Consider the following 11,440-nt stretch of genomic DNA (forward strand, 5'->3'; position numbering starts at 1 on the left):
TGTCAATAGTGATGTGTTCAATACTTATTTTACCCACTGTATATATACAAAGAATTAGAAAGAAATTAGTATAAAGCAGAGTCTAGTGGGTTAGTTATCAATTATTGCAGAAACATTTTAAATGTCTATGTGATACCCTTTAATTGCTAATGCAATTTTTTGAAACAACATGCTGGATTTGTTTATAGAGTGTTATCTAATTCGATAATGTAATAACCTAAAGCACTATTTTAACAGTTTGTACCTGTAATGACTTAGGTAAGCTGATGAAGTCCAATAAACTCCAAGCTTTATTTACAAACAAATATACTGATTATCTGGTTTGCTGGGATAAGAATACTTTACCATCATGACATTCATTTTATCAATAAAATAATTTATCGTCATTGTCTCCTAAGTCGACAGGAACAAAATTAAAAATTGTCGCAGGGAGATTTTGCTGTTTGAGTATCCACGATGCATTGGAAGCCAGGAGACGACTCTTTAAAGAAGATTCATCATTATAATTTTAATTTTACAGTTCTGTCCCCTATGGGGCTAAGTTCATGCAGTACCTCATACCATGTGCTTTCTAACCCTAGTTATGAGTACTTGTCTCCCTTCCTTCTTACCCAGGCCAACCCAACAAAAGCTATGAAGGAAAGGGGCTGATTGATAACTGCTGCTTGTCTTGGCTGTGAACACCTTCCACAGACAAGCAATGGAAAGAGGAATGCAGAGGAAGGGTGTGAGTCAGCCAATGCATTCCTCTTGTCTTTGCTCATCTCAGGAAGGTGTTTATAGCTGAAACAAGCTGCAGCTATGAAACAGCTATTTTCTTTATAGCTGTTGTTGGGTAATCTGTGGCAGGAAAGAAGGGGGTAGGTTGCTACTCATAACTAGGGTTAGAAAATATGTGATAACCTGGTTTAAAGTACTACATGTACTTTGCCCCACGGGGTACAAAACTGTAAAGCAAAAACTATAATGATAGATCTTCTTTAATAGTTAAAAAATCACCTTAGTGGGTCGACCATTTACATTTTTCCAGCAGTGACAACCTTCACACACTCACAATAAATTAGTACTGTTGGTCTATGTTACTTTTGAAGCTTTAGAACATCACAAGCGGTGAGAAAGAGAGGAATGACCACAAAGCTGCAGATAAAATCTAATTCATTTCTCTTAATTCATTTCATATCTCTTTACAGCTTTGTTGGCTTATCAGCATGTACATTACAAAGTGACGGCTTCTTTACTTTTTGCTGGAAAATAACATGGCTTAAAACTGAATTTCCCTTTTAAGCTGCAAAAACAAGATTCTAATAGAACTATGTCTTGCCCACATCATTTAATGGCAAAAGATTTTGTCTTTATGGTCTCTTAAGGAGTCACATTCTGACTGTAGATATAAGACATTCGTAACCACAGCTTTACCTCATTAATTAATGCATTTTTTTTGCTTTTTTTTTTTCAGTTAGACGTGTTTATGTGAATGAAGTACGCCCTGCCAGCTCTGGAGGAATTTACTGTAGCTGAATTATTTAGGTCAGGGGAAAGAAAATGAGAGCTTGGACATGGGTCACTTGTTTTAGTCTGTTGTTCACAGTTAATCCCACTGTGTGCTGCTTTTCTATTAATGACAGAAAATCTCCTCTATTGAATTATTGGCCACAAGATGTTACATCCTGGAAATGACAGTACTGGGGGAGATGCCAACATACTAGCCACAGAAATGACAATTTATTTAGTGATTGACAGCAACGTAAATGGCAGATAATTGTGGTAAAGGTGTGTGTCCTCATATAACCTCTCGGGAGAGCATCTGAAAATATATTTAAAGGTAATCCCCATTAAAGGATAAGTGAACATTGAGGAATAGGTGTACTTAAAGATAAAGTGCATTTTTTGCCCATCTGCACCCCCCCTCCCTCACCCCCACTGAAATAACCACATATACATATTTATACAAGCATCTCGATAGGCTATGGAAGTCTGCTGCACAGATGGTTTTACCTGCAGGATGTAAACTTTGAGGCAGGCCGCAGACGTGGGATGAAGCTAAGTATTTATCTGGGGTGGCAGAAGGGTGCTTCAATGGGATGGAGGTAAGTATGCATGTGGGGAGGGGATGAACGGGATATCAGACATTGAGAGAGCAAAATGGATAATTACACTTTATCTGAAAATGCATTTATTTGTAAAGTACATCTAAACCCATATTGGGTGACAGTTATTTTGCACAAACACCAAGAATCTTCATGGCAGGATAGCCAGGTATTCTTTGAAAAGAGAAGTATTCAAAAAACAAACAATCATACTTACCTAGATGGATGCAGCATAGGTCCGATGTTGCATCTGTCCCCCACCATCTCCAAGACTAAGAGCTAAGCAACCAAAGACTACTGATCGTGACTACTGATGAATTCCACAATACTTACCGCTCTGAGGTTCCTCTCAGATGCTGGCATCTTCAACCGGTGCCAGGCTTCGGCTGTCTTGATTGGCAGATGTAGAATGATGCCATTCCCTGCACGCACGGCAGTTTAGTCATCCCGACATTAATGATCTGTGCTCGGTCTACATTCTGAAGCAGACTGTGAGCAGGCAGGTAACTTTATTTTATTGCAGAAGAGACATTACTTGCCTCTTCTGCAATAAAGAGCATACCTGTTCGCAGCCTTCGTAATTCCTTACTATGGGTTATTTTTTTTATACAGCTTTTGGTTTCAGTATTTGCATATGGGCTCTGCTGGGTTCAGGCATAGAACCATTGGCTAGCAGTCACAGCCAGGGTTTAGAAATAAGCACAGGAGCTCAAAATGAATATATGCCCAAGCTATGGACTTTCAAGTATTTATGTATTATTAACAAACATTAAATGATCCACTGACCTTGGTAGCCCCAAACACTGTGGAACAATTCATCCTCAAAATATACAACAGCAATGCTGAATCTGTTCAAACCCTTATCTAAACACCCCTTGCTCAGGATGGGTGAAGCTGTGGATGGTTTGCTCCACTAGCATCTCTAGTGTAGACTACAGCCTAGATAAGTCTATGGAGAGTTACTGGTCTGGCTAGAGGAGGAAAAGATTATGCATCAGAGGATTTAAGACTCTGTTAGAGGGATGAAGAGAGTGGGTTTTTCTTTTTCTTTTAAGTGAAGTTGTTCTTTAAATACTTTGGATTTTTAAATGCTATTGAGATTTCTGATAATGAGAGCAAATTAAATAGTGGTCCAGTGCTCACATCTTTTAGAAAAGTTTTGGCTTTCATTCAGTAGCCAGTCTGGGAGAAGAAGAGATGGAATCTCATTGGTTTCTAGGAACAGAAACTGTAAACATCCTTTGCCCCAGTTTTCAGAAATCCGCTTGGTGTACAGAATCTGCAACCAAAGCAAAAAAAATGAGCAGATCAATGGATATAAATATTTGTTACAGCGACCTTTAATATCCTCAAAATAGGTTACCTTGAAGCAGGAAAGTTTTTAGTAAGATCAAAGTCTACAGATCAGTTGGGAAATAATAGGTGAGCTAATTAAAAGTAAGAAATTCTTATTCTGATCTAAAAAAGAATATAAATCTGAACTTCAAAGAGAAATGGATAGAGGCTATTAGGCAGCAAAAGAATACATTAACAAAATAAGTTAAAGGTTTATTCACTAAAGAACATCCTCTCCTTTGAGATAAGATTTCCAGCAAGTAGAAAGGGAAGAGCACATTACATTAAGATTATTGATTTAAACATTTAGACAATTTTGCTTATTGAAAAAAAAAAATGAATGTGAACACAATTAGTGATATTTTATTTCCAGATTTATGATTTGTGATAGTGAGGGCTGGGAATGAAACAGCATTGTAAAATCCTCTAGTATCCATTATGTTTCTGCTGACAGTATTAACCAGCAAAAAAAATATATTAAACTTATGAACCAAGCCACAACAATTGTGTGCAACTGATGAATAATTTTCAATACTGACAGTTATCAATGACACTTTTGTAGCACCCTCATAGCAAGGCTGTTAGTCAAAATCAGCTGCAGTCACAGAAACAGTAATTATTTGATACAGTCTGTTCAGGGTTTCCCAGGCTGGAAGTTTGATTACTTTCCCCTACCTCTGGAATAGGCTTTTAGAGCTTAGGGTGGAAGGGATAAAATTCCCAGCCTTGATATTTAGTAGGACCTAGGCAATCTCTTGGGAGGTGTGCCCAGAAGGCGGCTATTTCAGTGTTAAATATTCTGGAACCCTGAAGAGTTGGGTTTTCTCTCCCCTTGTAGGGGATGGATCCAGGAGCTCAATAGAAAGGGGACTATTTGCCTCTTGACCCCCCCCCCCCCCCCCAACACCATCATTCTTGGTCTGGAAGCTACTTTGCCGGAGGTCGTACCACTGAACTGATCTTTACCAGGATTTGTGGGTAGAGACAATCCCCTGTGTGCAGTGTCTGAAGATCCTGCAGCTGCTGTTAGATAATTTCACCCTATTTCTGCTAAACTTGTCCAGCGATCCCCCTGGTTCCCAGATGGGGTAGGATACACAGTTGCTGACAATTAGAGACAGGGAAGAGTCTTCTCCAATTTAGGCATCAAGCATTTTTAAGTATTTCATGCCCCACTATCCTCCCAAGTAATCACTTATCTAGCGATAAACTTCAAAAAAGACAACCCTGAAATGTTTATTGTACAAAGAAATGTTGCTCATGCTGTATAGTCCCCAAGGTGCCACATCCCCAAAATGGAAATCACAACCAAAAAAGGTTCCCCTTGGGTGGGACTTTTAAGGCACCAAATTTAGACGACAAATAAAGTAAGTAAAATGTAAGAAACTTTATTATCTTATACAAAAGAATAAAAACAATAGGCAAGCTGTAAAATACTCCACATGAACCAGTGCAACTTGGACCACTGAACCCCCGGGTTTGACCCGACGCGTTTCGGAGTATGAATTAACTCCTTCCTCAGGGGTGCCCTTGGAGGGTGGTCTGTAGATAGTTATCATAAAACAATTAATTATCACATATTGCAAAAAACATACAATGCATTGAGGGTTAACATGTGTAATCTACTTACATAGTTCACTGTAATGGGAGGTATGGATAGCCTGCCTCAGAGTTAAAAGCAAAGGGTGAGCATGCCAACGTTGTCCACTAGGGGTGCCTTCTGGTTATCCTAGAGAGTCTAGGGGTCTTGGATGAACTCCTGGATCCAGGTGGTCAGCAACTGTCCGCTAGCTAGTCTCGGTCAGAGGCTAGATGGGAGCAGCTGGAACCTATTCACAGCAGTTCTGCTGAACAAAAATTCGAGCAATTAACCAAAATGTATGCTCAAACAGAAATAGAAAAATATGTATCAAAAAGTGCCCAAACATCGCTCAAAAACGTCCATGAAAGCAGACAGCCATCAATGTTATAAGGTACATGGAGAACATAATGTAAGGGAATAAATGCTAGACTGTGAAGTCAAACGCATATAAAAAAATCCCATATAATCAAAAAAGCTTGCAACATTGTCACAATGGAGCAGAGTGTCTTATTTGTAAAGACATTGCAATGTATCTGCTTGGTACAGGTAACTAGAGGCTGTCATCATGGATAGAGCTGGGCAGAGTAATGTTGAAGAGCAGGCTAAATTTCTTACCTATAGCCAGAGCGGTTCAAATATCCCCGATGGATGTTGGAGCATGAAAGATCCTGCGTGTCCGGCGAGGGAGCAAGCAGCTCTCATGCCGGACAGGCAGGACTTTAAAGGCAGCGCCATCAGCTGAAACGATCATCAGCTGGATGACGCCGCTTGCTCAGCTGATTGCCGATAAGGTTCCCTGAAACGCAGCCGCCGCACACGCCCCCAACCGGAAGTGATCCGGCGGGAGTGCGGACGGCCGATGCGTTCCACCGGCACGGGATACGCTCTGTCTGCGTGGAACGCAAACAGAGTGTAATGAGCATGCGTCACCAATCTCAGCTAGAGATCGGGATGGAAGATGCATGCATCTCAAGCGGACGCCACTAGGTGGTGTCCGCTGTCACCGTGCCAGGCTGCTACCAAAGCGATTCCAGAGAGCAAGGAAAATTCTCTCTGGAAGGCAACTGCTGATCACGTCCAGGAGTGTCCAGGAAGAAAAAAGGGCATATCTATGTATCAAAAATCTAAAGCGAAGGAGATTACAGTCTACTGAGCCTAGAATTGTCCAGGGTTCAGTAGTCCTCTCATAAGTGTGCATAGGTATCGACTATATAAATACATAAGTGTAACCAGAACAAATTCAAGGGGCTTGTCCCCTAAAGTGGCAAAGTGGGACATGCTATACCATTTGTTACAAATGCGAGGATATCAAGACAGAATGCAGATAATACATCAAAGACATATGAAAAAAGGGGGAAGGAAAGGGGGAAAAGGAAGGGTAGACAACCAAAAATAGGAAAACGAATAAACAAAAAAAGGGAGGGAGAGAGGCCCACTTCTTAAGCCTGTTAAAAAGTCACTTTTGGGATAAAGCAGATTTATCCACAAATATAATGAGGGCAGTCTTGTCACGGGCCTATTTTTCCATGCCTCCAGAGGTAAATCCCTCAAGAAATGGTCTGAAGGATATTTGATCGTTGAGTCCTGGTGGTTCAGTTGCTCTCAAGCGGTATATCCATCGTAACTCCATTTGGAGGAGGGTCTTATTCCAGTCCCCTCCTCTGGGGTTAGGATGTATCCTGTCCAAGATCAAAAATTTGATCTTGGGGATTCTATCTGGGTGGACTAAAGCGGCGTGGCGTCCAAGTGGCAAATCAGGGTCACGTGTTGTAATACTTTTTATGTGTCTACATGCTCGTTTCGTAAATTCAAGTTTGGTCTTGCCAACATAACTTGGACAGGATACATCCTAACCCCAGAGGAGGGGACTGGAATAAGACCCTCCTCCAAATGGAGTTACGATGGATATACCGCTTGAGAGCAACTGAACCACCAGGACTCAACGATCAAATATCCTTCAGACCATTTCTTGAGGGATTTACCTCTGGAGGCATGGAAAAATAGGCCCGTGACAAGACTGCCCTCATTATATTTGTGGATAAATCTGCTTTATCCCAAAAGTGACTTTTTAACAGGCTTAAGAAGTGGGCCTCTCTCCCTCCCTTTTTTTGTTTATTCGTTTTCCTATTTTTGGTTGTCTACCCTTCCTTTTCCCCCTTTCCTTCCCCCTTTTTTCATATGTCTTTGATGTATTATCTGCATTCTGTCTTGATATCCTCGCATTTGTAACAAATGGTATAGCATGTCCCACTTTGCCACTTTAGGGGACAAGCCCCTTGAATTTGTTCTGGTTACACTTATGTATTTATATAGTCGATACCTATGCACACTTATGAGAGGACTACTGAACCCTGGACAATTCTAGGCTCAGTAGACTGTAATCTCCTTCGCTTTAGATTTTTGATACATAGATATGCCCTTTTTTCTTCCTGGACACTCCTGGACGTGATCAGCAGTTGCCTTCCAGAGAGAATTTTCCTTGCTCTCTGGAATCGCTTTGGTAGCAGCCTGGCACGGTGACAGCGGACACCACCTAGTGGCGTCCGCTTGAGATGCATGCATCTTCCATCCCGATCTCTAGCTGAGATTGGTGACGCATGCTCATTACACTCTGTTTGCGTTCCACGCAGACAGAGCGTATCCCGTGCCGGTGGAACGCATCGGCCGTCCGCACTCCCGCCGGATCACTTCCGGTTGGGGGCGTGTGCGGCGGCTGCGTTTCAGGGAACCTTATCGGCAATCAGCTGAGCAAGCGGCGTCATCCAGCTGATGATCGTTTCAGCTGATGGCGCTGCCTTTAAAGTCCTGCCTGTCCGGCATGAGAGCTGCTTGCTCCCTCGCCGGACACGCAGGATCTTTCATGCTCCAACATCCATCGGGGATATTTGAACCGCTCTGGCTATAGGTAAGAAATTTAGCCTGCTCTTCAACATTACTCTGCCCAGCTCTATCCATGATGACAGCCTCTAGTTACCTGTACCAAGCAGATACATTGCAATGTCTTTACAAATAAGACACTCTGCTCCATTGTGACAATGTTGCAAGCTTTTTTGATTATATGGGATTTTTTTATATGCGTTTGACTTCACAGTCTAGCATTTATTCCCTTACATTATGTTCTCCATGTACCTTATAACATTGATGGCTGTCTGCTTTCATGGACGTTTTTGAGCGATGTTTGGGCACTTTTTGATACATATTTTTCTATTTCTGTTTGAGCATACATTTTGGTTATTTGCTCGAATTTTTGTTCAGCAGAACTGCTGTGAATAGGTTCCAGCTGCTCCCATCTAGCCTCTGACCGAGACTAGCTAGCGGACAGTTGCTGACCACCTGGATCCAGGAGTTCATCCAAGACCCCTAGACTCTCTAGGATAACCAGAAGGCACCCCTAGTGGACAACGTTGGCATGCTCACCCTTTGCTTTTAACTCTGAGGCAGGCTATCCATACCTCCCATTACAGTGAACTATGTAAGTAGATTACACATGTTAACCCTCAATGCATTGTATGTTTTTTGCAATATGTGATAATTAATTGTTTTATGATAACTATCTACAGACCACCCTCCAAGGGCACCCCTGAGGAAGGAGTTAATTCATACTCCGAAACGCGTCGGGTCAAACCCGGGGGTTCAGTGGTCCAAGTTGCACTGGTTCATGTGGAGTATTTTACAGCTTGCCTATTGTTTTTATTCTTTTGTATAAGATAATAAAGTTTCTTACATTTTACTTACTTTATTTGTCGTCTAAATTTGGTGCCTTAAAAGTCCCACCCAAGGGGAACCTTTTTTGGTTGTGATTTCCATTTTGGGGATGTGGCACCTTGGGGACTATACAGCATGAGCAACATTTCTTTGTACAATATTTAGGTAGTAGATACCATTCCCCGTTTTAGCTCATGCTGCATACCCCCCACTTTTTTCCTCTTACTGTGTGATTCATGGAAAGATTTTTTATGACTCACACAAATATCAATTTTGCTTAGCATATTCCGTTTTCTGTTTACATGCTAGGAATTATCTGACAGTATTGTAGTTTGTCTAACCCTCCCCTGCTCCATTTTTTTTTTTTTTGTGCCCAATCCTATAGCTTGCTTCTGTACTTACTTTCTCCGTTTGATCTAGTTGGGTTTGCTTGGTCTCATTTACATCATGTCTGTGTATGTCGGTGATGAGTGGGAACTCCTTATGTCCAGGTACCTAAAGGACTTTGGAGATAAGGAATACACTGATGCAGATTTATCGGCTCTTTTCTTTGAACTATCAAAAACGCTAGAAAAAAAGTCTGCCTTTTTCTGGCACATAAAATCCTTTCAGGATTATCTGAAAAAAGAAATAAATCCCATTGGTCTCAGAGTGCAGGTCTTTCCATTATTGGAAGACCTGAGCGCTGAATTCAAAACCAATTGGGAAGGTACTCTGAATCAGTGTTCAGCGACCTTGATGACACTACTCATCACGGAATACACTACCCGGACATCCAAATTGGACATCGAGATCAATGCTCTTTGTGAAAAAATGCAAAAATATAAATCTCACAAACTTTTTCCAATCAAAGAAAAACAATTAAAAGAACATCTTGAGGTGTATAATCGAAATATTCTAATCAAGAAACAGCAGAAGTTTGCACGTGACACCACTGCATTTGCCCACAAAAAGGCATACAGATGGAATGCCACCAGACCTTTGCTGTTTCCAGCAAACAATACAAATCAACGTTCACTTCCTCCCCCCACTGCCCATCCCAAAGGGACTTCCATTAATAATTCACAGAATTCAAAGAAACAAAAATCAACAACAATGAAACGCACATATCAAGAAGAAACGAGTTTGACCCAATCCACTAAAAAATCTAATGTCAAACACGATCATAGCACCAATCTATCTTTGTTTAAACCTGCTACACCGTTACCTGAATCACAACCTGACACACTTCCCAACATGGCTCACCCCCATACACAGACACTCCCGCACAATTCCAATCCGACACCAACCTCACTGGCCTCCACTATAAACCTACAGGACTCAACTTTTTTAGAGTTGATTCACATGAGAGCCCCCACTTTCACTCTAACCCCTCCCAACTAAATTCCACATTGGCACCTCCATCCACAAACCAATCCATTCCCAGTCCTGCATGCACCGATTTATCCGTTATCAATTTATCAGATTACACCCTATCTCCAGATGAAATTGAGGTTTTGTCCAAAGGCCTCAGTTTCTGTCCTAGCATGAAATTGGATAGGTTCGATTTCATCAAAGATTTGCACCTTTTCGCTCGGAAATTGAACTTTAAAATTCAATTTGACAGTAACAAGATCATAGAGACCTCGCAATCCCAAAAAGACCCAATTCTTGACACATTAATTTCATTACTTGAGGAAAACGAAGACTTAATTGACCGGGTAGACCTGCCTTCCTTATTGGCAGGTGTTGACCCACACAAGTCGACACCCATGGGCCACGATCTGTCTCTTAAGAAAAAATCTGACAAATTCCCCCAAACTTCCAATCCACACGTTGCCACCTTTGTCAAACTCGTGACCAAGGAGATTGAAAAGCTTAATATCAAAAAAACAGTTAAAACCAATATTACTTTCAACCAAAAGTTAGCGATTCAAAAACTCAAACAAAACTCATCGGTCACGATAAAGCAAGCTGACAAGGGCGGCAACGTTGTCGTCATGAACAATGGCGACTATGTTGCAATGTGTCTAAAGATTTTGAGGAACCCTAGGTGGTATAGGAGAATTCCAGCTGATATTGTTACCAAATAACAGCTGGAATTCTACAAGATTGTTGACATGGCGTATCTCAATACAATCATTCCCAAGCACACCTGGGAATATGTCCGCACTGCCTTCCCTGTTACCCCTACTTTTTACGCCCTCCCCAAGATACACAAGGACGCCACTAATCCACCAGGGCGTCCTATTATCTCGGGGAGGGGTTCGGTGACAGATAATGCGAGTAAATTAGTCGACACGTTCTTAAAACCTTTTGTAGTTGCATTACCATCTCATGTGCGAGACACAATACATTTCTTACAACAAATACAAAATGTGGTGGTTCCCGACAATTGTCTACTGGTCACGATAGACGTCGAGGCCTTATATAGTTCCATCCCGCATGACCAGGGTTTGGCAGCAATAAGACATACATTAATGCAAGGACAAAGTTTGAATGCCTACGGTGAATTCATCCTGTCCATCCTACAATTTATACTAACACATAACGTGTTTACGTTTAACGGTTCCCACTACCTCCAGGTGCAGGGCGTAGCGATGGGCACATGCTGTGCCCCATCCTACGCCAATCTGTACCTGGGGGAGTGGGAACACGCTCTCCTGCACGATGATGACACCACGATGTATACGGACCACATTATAATGTGGGTCCGCTACATCGATGGTGTGTTCATGCTTTGGCATGGACC

The sequence above is a fragment of the Pelophylax lessonae genome (genome assembly GCF_965119305.1).
Source record: "Pelophylax lessonae genome assembly, chromosome: 5".
Lineage (NCBI taxonomy): Eukaryota > Metazoa > Chordata > Amphibia > Anura > Ranidae > Pelophylax > Pelophylax lessonae.